This window comes from Limanda limanda, chromosome 19, assembly GCF_963576545.1.
Source record: "Limanda limanda chromosome 19, fLimLim1.1, whole genome shotgun sequence".
Classification (NCBI taxonomy): domain Eukaryota; kingdom Metazoa; phylum Chordata; class Actinopteri; order Pleuronectiformes; family Pleuronectidae; genus Limanda; species Limanda limanda.
In genome coordinates this window covers 23,199,748-23,211,964 of record NC_083654.1, presented here as the reverse complement: position 1 = coordinate 23,211,964, position 12,217 = coordinate 23,199,748, and positions in this window count along the sequence as shown.

The window sequence follows — 12,217 nt, the reverse complement described above, 5'->3', positions numbered from 1 at the left end:
AAAAAAATATAATTCCCTTTTCTTTAAAAAAAACTTTAGAGGAATTTTTACTTAAATTATGACTTATAGAATTTGACTTAAAAAATTCTAAAAAAATTCTAAAAAAAACAAAATCACCTAAATTTATTAAAAAATTTTTTAATTAAATTAGAATCTACTCCTAAAAAATCTAACCCTAGCTACTTAAACCTAACCAATCAAATTCTACACCTAAAACCTAATCAGATAAATCCTAAAAAACTAAAAACTTAACCAGTTTTACCCTATGCCTAGACCTGATCCTAATCCTAACCCTAACCATTCAGAACTCTACACCTAAACCTAACCACTTAAAATTCCTAACTTAACCCTAACCATTTAAAAACCTAGGCCTAGACATGACCTTAATCCTAACCCTAACCATTTGTTCCCTATGCCTAAACTTAACCACTTAACCCTATGCCCAGACCTGATCCTAAATCCTAACCCTAACCATTCAGAACTCTAAACCTAACCACTTAAAATCCTAAACCTAACCCTAACCATTTAAAACCTAGGCCTAGACATGACCTTAATCCTAACCCTAACCATTTGTTCCCTATGCCTAAACTTAACCACTTAACCCTATGCCTAGACCTGATCCTAAATCCTAACCCTAACCATTCAGAACTCTACACCTAAACCTAACCACTTAAAATCCTAAACCTAACCCTAACCATTTAAAACCTAGGCCTAGACATGACCTTAATCCTAAACCTAACCATTTCTTCTCCTATGCCTAAACCTAACCACTTAACCCGATGCCAAGATCTAAAAAACTTATAACCTAACACCCAACCTTAACACTTAACCCTAAACCTTAAAACCCGATACCTAAAACCTAAAAACAAACTCTAAAAATTCTTAAAAAAACAAAACCAAGAATCTGTTGTAAAATTATCTTAGGAATAGATTATTATAAACTTAGCGGGACACACCCCGGGGTTTGATCAACCTTGGCTGGGCCTTCCTCGGGAGAGGGTGTCTGGTGGTAATGGCCGAAACACCCAATGATCCTGAGGTGCACTACTGATGATGTGTCACCTTTTTATATAGGACTAGAAAAACAAATTAGCCATAAAAATAGTCCAAATTATTTTTGCAAAAACAAACAAACAAAAAAACAAATATACTAAAATACAATCCTTAGACTTCAATATAGACAAAACAAAAACAGAAAAAACCAAGGCATGCCAAATAAATAATTACTTTTATTCAAAAAACCACCTAAAACTTACAAAAAAAACCTAAAAATTAAAAATACATAAGGAACAATATTCAAACTACTGTTTAAACCAATTTGAAAAAAAAGGGGATATGTGAGAATGGAGAGTATTAATGACGAGCGTCGGCCAGTGCATTGCCTTTGGCTCCCTATTCCAAACTGCCCAGTCGTTGGATGAAGCAGGGGGGGTCATCGAGATATCTTTTCAAAACCTAACCCAGCCCGAGCCATCGGACGAGCGATCTCTCTTTGAAAAACGATTTGCATATCCCTACCAAAACAATTCTCCTATTTCTTCAAATGACAAATAGGAAATAAGTACACAGAACAAGAGAACCAACTAATAACCAAAACATCTCAAAAACCTATAATTTACAATAAACCAAATATAAAAGCAATAATATGAATACAACTTTTTTTAAAAATTGTTAAAAAAACAAAAGTATAAACAAATAAAAAACAAAGGTAAAACTCTCCCTCAAAATAAATACAGGATAATGTAATAAAACTCAAGAAAAAATAGACACTAGAAATAGATCCCTTTTCCTCTCCTCTCTTCTCTCATGAAAATGAGAGAGTAGGGGGAGGCAGAGTATACAGCCCGAACAGGCGGGGGAGGGCTTAGCCCGGACAGGCTTCTCTCCCTGACTCTGCTTCCCTTAAAATATGACTAATTATATCCAAAAAAATATATATATATATATTTTCAAAAAATATAGAGGGTCCAACCAGGAAGTAACATAGCTATATCACTAAAAATGTACACTTCTAATTTTATAAAAAACAATAAATAATGTTATCTAAAACCTAACCCTTACAAACAAAGTCTCTTTGAAAACAATTTTTACCCTTACAAAACCATTCTCCTTTCCTCTTTTATTTTTTCAACAGGAAAGAAACATGTCGACCCCTAAAAAGTACAATGACTTCCAGCTCCTGACCAGAGCCTTCAATCATCTGATCAAAGCTCATCACCACCTGGAACATGTTGATTCCTCGCCAGGCTCCACCCCCCCAAAGGGGCTACTAAAAATGCAGAACGAACTAACAAGCAAGATCCGCCCATCTTGCCCCAGCGAAGCAACAGAATTCAAGAAGTTCTACAATGCTAAAAACTGGTCCTATACCACGCTGCAGATTCTGGAAGAGCACTACCAGACAGTAATCATAGATTGCCAAAACCAAATCCAACTCCTGCCCAAAACGGATTGGGAAAGAGCACTAACAATAGCCATGAAATGGATAAAAAAAGACCTGCGCAACATCAAAACAACCACCTTGGAACAAGCAAAAAACGCCATAGAGAACTTATGCAAAGAACCGACTCCAAATACCGAAATGGATACAACCCCGATCATTGAACAGACCCAAACCAACACAGAAAATCCACAACCAATTAACCCAGAACCAGAAAATCCACAACCAACCCAAACCAACACAGAAAATCCACAACCAATTAACCCAGAACCAGAAAATCCACAACCAATTAACCCAGAACCAGTCTACATAAAACAAGAAAAACCTGACAAACCTGTAAGCCTGAGACCATTAAACCAGACACCATCAAACAAGAGACCCTCAAGCCTGAGTGCTTTAACTCTGATACCTAGAATCAAGGCATTAATAATTGACCTGACCAGCGATGATGAGGAGGAAAACGCAGCAGAAACACCCCAACAAAACGAGACAAACCATGACCTAGAACCAGCAAAGAAAAAACAAAAACATAACCCGGAGGAAAACCCGTCATCAAAACCATCAAACCCATCAAAACCACCAACACAGAGAACCGATCAAGACAACAACCCTGTCTACCACAGACACGATAGTTTTGGTAGCAAAATACTCAATTGGAACTTAACACCAAGCCGACCGATCATTATCATGGGAGACTCCAACCTTGCCAGACTCCCACTGATCCAAGATTCTAGAATCCAGGTGGATTGTTACCCAGGGGCTAACATTAGCCACGCCGTAAACATACTCAGACACCAAACACCTCTAACACAGAGCGTAACCAAAATCATACTTTCATTCGGCCTCAACAATAGGCAGCAGGGGAACCCTCTCATCCTGAGGAAGGATTTAAATGCTATGATTATAGCAGCAGCTCTTAAATTCCCTCAGTCGGAAATCTTTATCCCACTAATTAATGGTTCAGCTGACTTACCAGGAAAGATTGGAGGCAACATCAGATCTCTAAATTTTCTCATAAAAGAAACAGGACACCAAATCCCACGGTTAAACAAGGAACAATTTGACACAGAGCCCGATAAAATACACTGGACACCCGCAACAGGACAAAATATGTGGGAAACATGGAAGGCTTTTTTAGATTGAACCAACCCCAGAAGGGGCTGGAACAACCAGATAAGGAAGTAATCAACCTGTCAACACAACATGACTTAACACCATACCAACGACAAGTTTTAAGGAAAGGCCTCTCATTTATACCATCGGTAAAAACCACAGAGGGTCAAAGAGTCTCGTTGCAGACCGACCTTACTGAATACCACAGACGACTAAAATTATGTGCCTACTTTGGGCCAACAAAAGCCCCCCCCAAAAAACCCTTTATTGCGAAATCCCAGTGGGAACCAACACCGGACAAACTACCGCCAGAAATACTCACCCTAATTAAAACGGATCAGACAACATTGAAATCAACAAAACAGGACAAAAACCCGACAAACCTCACGCCAGAAGAGGAACAAGCACTAGAACAACTAAGGAACAAAACCGACATAATAATTAAACCAGCAGACAAGGGCAGTGCCACAGTAATTATGGACAGAACCAATTATATCCATGAGGCCCTACGCCAACTAAATGACAGCACCTATTACATGACCCTAAAAGAACCAATTTACCCAGAAACAGCCATCAAAATCGCAGAGATCCTGGAGACTCTATATGACAAAAAAACTTTAAACAGGAAACAGATTTCCTACCTAAAAGGTGACGGCCCTCCAAGGCCTAGATACTTCTACCTCCTCCCTAAAATCCACAAACCACAAGAAAAATGGACAATCCCACACAAGATCCCACCGGGGCGCCCCATCGTGTCGGACTGCGGTAGTGAGAGCTATGGTGTGGCAGAATACATAGACTCGTTCCTAACCCCATTATCTATAAAACACCCAAGCTACCTTAAAAACACTCAGGATTTTGTGCATCGCATTCGTGACATGCAAACGCAGGAACCCTGCATGCTTTTTACAATGGACGTCAACAGCTTATATACCAACATCGACACGGCCTTAGGCCTGTTAGCAATTAAAAAATGGATGGGAAAATACCCAGAGGAGGGGCGACCAGACCAAGAAATTTTGCAGCTTCTCCATCTAAGTCTAACAAAAAATGACTTCCAATTCAATGGTCAAACATACCTCCAAATTAAGGGCACAGCCATGGGAAAGAAATTCGCACCAGCATACGCCAATATTTATATGGCAGATTGGGAAGAGACTGCCCTCAAAAAATGTGAAAAAATTCCAACTCAATATTTTAGATACCTCGACGACATCTGGGGTATCTGGACCCACCCAAAAGAGGATTTTGATAAATTCGTAACCACTCTCAACAGTCACCACACCTTCATCAAGGTAGAACCGGAGACAAGCGACACGCAAGTTAACTTCTTAGACACCACGGTCTTTAAAGGTACAGACTTTGGGGAAAACGGTAAATTACAAACAAAGGTTTTCTTTAAACCAACAGACACACATGCTCTACTGCATAAAAAGAGCTTCCATCCAAAACACGTATTCCCGGGAATCGTTAAGTCCCAACTACTAAGGTTCGAAAGAATATGCTCCAGGCAGGAGGATAAATATGAGGCCAAAACAACACTTTTTCAAACACTCAAACAAAGGGGTTACTCCAGGTCCCTTCTCCGCAAAATAGAAAAACAAATCCAACAGGATAAAGAGACCCCAAGGACCCTAGGAGAAGAGGAGAAACAAATGATCCCATTTATCTCAACTTATTCAAAATACACCAGACAGGCCAACCAGACGATTAAAAATAACTTTAGAGAGCTGCTGGTAAACACCACACTCGATGAAGACTTTAAAATCATCTCAGCCTACAGGAAAAATCCCAACCTGAAGGACCTTCTAGTTAGGGCCAAACTCAAACCACCGGGGACACGCCCAGAAAGACCAAGAGGCCCGAAAGTGGCCAAAAACTCGACAACAGGGGCAACTTACAAACTGCCTCAAAACATCCCAATGACAACATCCAACTGTGTCTATATCATCCAGTGCAAAAAATGCCCCATGAACTATATAGGGGAAACACGCAATTCCCTGAGGACCCGCCTTTCCCACCATAAATACAACGTTACAAACAACCACAAAAAAGACACTTACCTGGTTCAGCACTTCCAGAAACATGGATTCGTGAACTTGCGCTTGAGGGCACTCCAGCACAACCCACAGTGGACAACCTACCAGAGGAAAAGAACAGAGAGATACTGGACCACCAGACTGGACACGAAATTCCCAAATGGACTAAATGAGAAAGATGCCTCATAACAAATCAAACTCATCAGAGGTCTTTTGAAACAAATGTACATAATTCTCCTTTAAAAACAAACAATTGTTGTTTTGTGCAAGTGATAGATATGGTTGACAATGTTAAAAATAAAACCTATAACCTATAAAACCGTTACCTTTTCTAAAAATGTTTTACAAAATGTCTTATCAAACCCCACACCCTGTTCAGAAAGTATTATGTATTGTATAAAGTTCAAACACCTTTTATAAATAAAAAAAGAGGGAGAAAAATGATGACAAAATGGGACAAGTTCAAAGCCGAAGGCCACTGAATAGAACCACCAGGTTCTCTTTCATGACCACAGCCAGAACAAACCCAGATCTGAGTCCCTCCTAAAAAACAAGACAATGTAATAAAAATCACACAAACAGAAAAATAAGACACTAGAAATAGATCCCTTTTCCTCTCCTCTCTTCTCTCATGAAAATGAGAGAGTAGGGGGAGGTAGAGTGTACAGCCCGAACAGGCGGGGGAGAGCTTAGCCCGGACAGGCTTCTCTCCCTGACTCTGCTTCCCTTAAAATATGACTAATTTTATCACTAAAAGTGTATTTTTATTTTTGAATTTTTTGGAAAAAAAACAAAAAATATTTATATTATAGGCACCCTCTACTTTGTATACAGTTATTTTTTTAGAATTTTTCTATCTTTCCAAAAAATAAAAAAACTTTACCTCTACCTCATAAAGGAAGGTAAGGGTTCAACCAGGAAGTAACACAATATAATTACTAAAAACACACATTTGTATTTTTAGAAAAAAATCAGAAAATAATTTTAAAATAGCAACCCCCTATTTTTTATACAGAGAATTATTTAGAATTTTTCTATCTTTCAAAAAAACAAAACAATCTTACCCCTATCTCATTAACTAAGATAAAGAGCCCAACCCGGAAGTAGCATTAAAACCTTCTATAATAATTTTTTCTACTGTAACAATACAGTTGCCTGACATAGTAGGAGCCAAAAGTTCCAAAAAAATGTAAACTTACAAATAAAAAAATAAAAATTTGAAAAATACTTTTCTTTATGCCAATAAAACAAGTTTTTACGCTAAAAAAGTAATCTACCATTTTGATTGGTCAAACAACGACTGGGGATTGTGGGGGACTCCTCCCATGTAGGAAAAATCCAAGACCATGAGTGAAACGGGTGGAAAGAAGAGTGACCTCCCCCCAAAAACCTCTTCATTTTCAAGACTGTTTGCAAGGCCATGCTATGGTGAGTCTTCCAGAAATAGCGTTTCTATTGTCTGTCTTGTATTGAGATTTCTGTAGTTGTGCGGTGTATATGGAACACAGAAATCTCAAATAGAATCCAGGGTGTCTGGAGGAGTCAAGTGGGCAGAGCTCTGGCGCAAAAAAACTTGATTTCTTCCAGCCCTCAGAGTGACTAGGAAGGCAATGCTTGTCATGGCTGGTTCTGGTTGTCTCTGGGGGTGACATCTCAATGGAAGCTATGGAGAGTCAAGGAGGCAGAGCTCTGGCGAAAAAATCCTTGTTTCCTCCAAACCCTCATGATAACTGGGAAGGCAATGCTTGTCATGGCTGGTTCTGGTTGTTTTGTGGGAGCTTCTTATGGTATTCTTTTGCTTGAATCCAGGGTGTCTGGAAGAGTCAAGTGGGCGGAGCTCTGGCGAAAAAACCTTGATTTCTTCCAGCCCTCAGAGCAACTAGAAAGGCAATGCTTGTCATGGCTGGTTCTGGTTGTCTCTGTGGGAAGCTATGGAGAGTCAAGGAGGCAGAGCTCTGGCGAAAAAAATCCTTGTTTCCTCCAAACCCTCATGATGACTAGGAACGCATGCTTGTCATGCTTGATTCTGGTTGTTTTGTGGGAGCTTCTCATGGTATTCAAGCCCTGTAAAAACTAAAACCTGTAAAAACAAAAAAACCTCTTTTCAGAGAAAAGGAGCCCGATTCTCAACCCTGACTGGCCAGACTAGGGATACCTTGCGGTGATAACGAATAGTCTGTGCTGAGCAGGGGGTAAGTATGCGGCCCCCCCAGGTCCGACTCTAGGACAGCACGTGGGGTGTGGTGGTCTAGGGCATCAAGACCTTAAACGTTGCCCAGTCTTCTATGAGGTATAGCCTCACCCATACAACGATACATTTTTGCACTACACACGTTTTATCAGAAACTTTTCCCCAAAAAAAGAACAAAATTGGACTCCTTCAAATTGTCACTCTCCTCCAACAATTTCCATCCCCTGGTTCAGCTTAGTGACCAGGCCGTGGATGCAACGGGACCTAAGAGCTCCTCTCACCACCTCCGGATCCACCAAAGACAACTTACCATTTGACTCTGAATAGAACACCACTAAGAAAAAAATATAATTCCCTTTTCTTTAAAAAAAACTTTAGAGGAATTTTTACTTAAATTATGACTTATAGAATTTGACTTAAAAAATTCTAAAAAAATTCTAAAAAAAACAAAATCACCTAAATTTATTAAAAAATTTTTTAATTAAATTAGAATCTACTCCTAAAAAATCTAACCCTAGCTACTTAAACCTAACCAATCAAATTCTACACCTAAAACCTAATCAGATAAATCCTAAAAAACTAAAAACTTAACCAGTTTTACCCTATGCCTAGACCTGATCCTAATCCTAACCCTAACCATTCAGAACTCTACACCTAAACCTAACCACTTAAAATTCCTAACTTAACCCTAACCATTTAAAAACCTAGGCCTAGACATGACCTTAATCCTAACCCTAACCATTTGTTCCCTATGCCTAAACTTAACCACTTAACCCTATGCCCAGACCTGATCCTAAATCCTAACCCTAACCATTCAGAACTCTAAACCTAACCACTTAAAATCCTAAACCTAACCCTAACCATTTAAAACCTAGGCCTAGACATGACCTTAATCCTAACCCTAACCATTTGTTCCCTATGCCTAAACTTAACCACTTAACCCTATGCCTAGACCTGATCCTAAATCCTAACCCTAACCATTCAGAACTCTACACCTAAACCTAACCACTTAAAATCCTAAACCTAACCCTAACCATTTAAAACCTAGGCCTAGACATGACCTTAATCCTAAACCTAACCATTTCTTCTCCTATGCCTAAACCTAACCACTTAACCCGATGCCAAGATCTAAAAAACTTATAACCTAACACCCAACCTTAACACTTAACCCTAAACCTTAAAACCCGATACCTAAAACCTAAAAACAAACTCTAAAAATTCTTAAAAAAACAAAACCAAGAATCTGTTGTAAAATTATCTTAGGAATAGATTATTATAAACTTAGCGGGACACACCCCGGGGTTTGATCAACCTTGGCTGGGCCTTCCTCGGGAGAGGGTGTCTGGTGGTAATGGCCGAAACACCCAATGATCCTGAGGTGCACTACTGATGATGTGTCACCTTTTTATATAGGACTAGAAAAACAAATTAGCCATAAAAATAGTCCAAATTATTTTTGCAAAAACAAACAAACAAAAAAACAAATATACTAAAATACAATCCTTAGACTTCAATATAGACAAAACAAAAACAGAAAAAACCAAGGCATGCCAAATAAATAATTACTTTTATTCAAAAAACCACCTAAAACTTACAAAAAAAACCTAAAAATTAAAAATACATAAGGAACAATATTCAAACTACTGTTTAAACCAATTTGAAAAAAAAGGGGATATGTGAGAATGGAGAGTATTAATGACGAGCGTCGGCCAGTGCATTGCCTTTGGCTCCCTATTCCAAACTGCCCAGTCGTTGGATGAAGCAGGGGGGGTCATCGAGATATCTTTTCAAAACCTAACCCTAACCCTAACCCTAACCCTAACCCTAACCCTAACCCTAACCCTAACCCTAACCCTAACCCTAGCTTCCCCAAGCCTAACTCTAAACCTAACCCTAACCCAAAACCTAACCCTAACCAAACCTTCCCCAAACCTAAGCCTAACCCCAACTCTCCCAATCCTAACCCTAACCCTGACCCAAATCCTAACCCTAACCCCTCCGAGACCGCCATCATTCTCCGAACCAACAACCCTGACCCCAACCCCGCCATAGTACCATTTATATCTACCTTTTCACACAAAATCACCGGTTTACATAGGATTATCAAGTACAACTTTACCCAGACCCAATCAGTACAGCCGGCTTTCAAAAACCATACCACCATATCAGCATACAGAAAGAACAAAAACCTCCATAGCTTATTAATACGGTCCAAGTACTCAGACAACAAACCATCAACACAAACACAGTACCATATACATTACAGAAACAGGAAATTCATTTCAAACATCCACAGCAATAAAGCTTCCCCTACATTAGGCACATTTACACTAAACACCAGTAACGTCATTTACATCATTACATGCACCACCTGCAATAAACATTACGTCGGCGAAACAAAACATACCATCCTCACCCGACTCAAACAACACCTGTATAACATTGGGGAAGGCAAACTCACCACCCCCATGGTCCTTCATTTCCAACGTCATCCGGTCAGCAGTCTAATCATTTCAGGCCTAGAAGCACAGGACCACTGGACCATTGGGCAGAGAAAAAGAGCAGAGAAATCATGGATCTTCAAACTGGACACCATCATCCCAACAGGTCTAAATGACAAATAACCACCAGTCCATCTTACCTGTCCTTTGTTAAACCCCCTGTTTTTTCCACCCCCCCTTCTTTTTCCGCCAGATCTGCTGCCTGGGGACCCCCAGGACCCCCCGATCGCAACGTCAACACCGGTGACTTCGGGAGGATTCGAACCGGGGGTCCCGGTGCCAGGGGCGTCGTCTCTGCCATTAGGCCAAATTTCTTTCAATATAGTTCTTTTTGTTTCATTCATTTGAAACCAACAAACTTATTTTTTCTTATAGTTTAATATATTAAAAACAAAACCCCCCCCCCTTTTTTTTCAGCTGTACCCATAAAGTTCCATCAGGCAGAGAGACGCCCACCATCTGCACCAAACCAGGCAGCAGCCAAACCCACCTCTGCCTCTGCCCCTTGGTCCTTGCAGGACGTGCTCTGCCTGGGGAGCGTACCCTGGTCCCCGGGATGAGAGAGCCGAGCCTTCCCAACTTGACCACCACCTTACTTAAACCAACTTCCCAACCGGATGAAACCTAGCAGGTCAGTAGGCCAGTGTATACAAGTCATAACCCTGAACCCTGAACCCCAACCCAAACCCAAACCTAACCCTAACCCTAACCCTAACCCTAACCCTAACCCTAGACAAGCAAAGGAGAAAGAGCTCCAGGATAAATGTGATTTATAGATTAAGCAGTAGAATACCATTCACGTTTTCACTAAAGCAGTGATCACAGGAACCCCTGCTTAAATATCTTCAGTTCACTCGTCACAAATTAAAAATTTGTGACTACCACCGGTTAAACATATTACAAGCCCAAGCCTGAAGAAGATATAATTATATATCGAAACGTCGCGGCGGGCTTTACAATCTACTACAATGTACGACTGGACATTAGTGCGATATGGCAAAGTCAGAGATAGACCACGCCAACGCATTAATTATCCTTATGACCACTCACCTGACAGAACAGGACAAAGAAAACACCATTACACTCACTATTACATTGGTAATAGTAGAGAACAACGACCAAACGCACAAAAGGGACGTGAGTTCAATAGAAACCTGCCCACACGCACAGACAACACTCGCCATTACAATAGTAATAACAGAGACCAACAACCAAACGCACAAAAGGGACGTGAGTTTAAAAGAAACCTGCCCAAACGCACAGACAATACTCGCTATTACAATAGTAATAGCAGAAAACAAAGACCAAACGTACAAAAGGGACAGGATTTCAGTAGAAACCAACCCACAAGTACAGACAACACTCTCAAACAAGATGACACTTCCCAAAAAAACACAGATCTGGGTAAACAAATCCGCAATATGTACACATTGATCAGACAGGTACATCATCTGAACAACGTGAGAGTCAGTGAGGAGGCGGAAAATACAAGACAACCTTTCACTTTCAGGAGACTGACAGAATATTTAAATGACATTATAAAACCAGTCTCCATGACAAACAACACCAGGGAGTTGTTAAATGACAATGCCCGCAATTGGGCTCATACAACTCAATTAATCCTGGTGGACCATTATCTTGAGGGTATACAGGATACATTATCCGAACTAGAAACCTTTCTCACCACAGACTGGCCTTTAGCATTTGGGATTGCTACCAAATGGGCCAGAAAGAAATTTCAAAACCGAATGAGGCAAGAGACAATTGACCAAACTGAGGCACATATAGTCGCCATAACCCAACAGTATGAACAACTGATAGCTAAACAGCATGAACAACTGCAAAGACCAGAAAACACAGAGGAAACCTACCCAAAACGGGAAACGGTCACAAATAAACCACCCATAACACATACTAGGCCCACCAAGACACA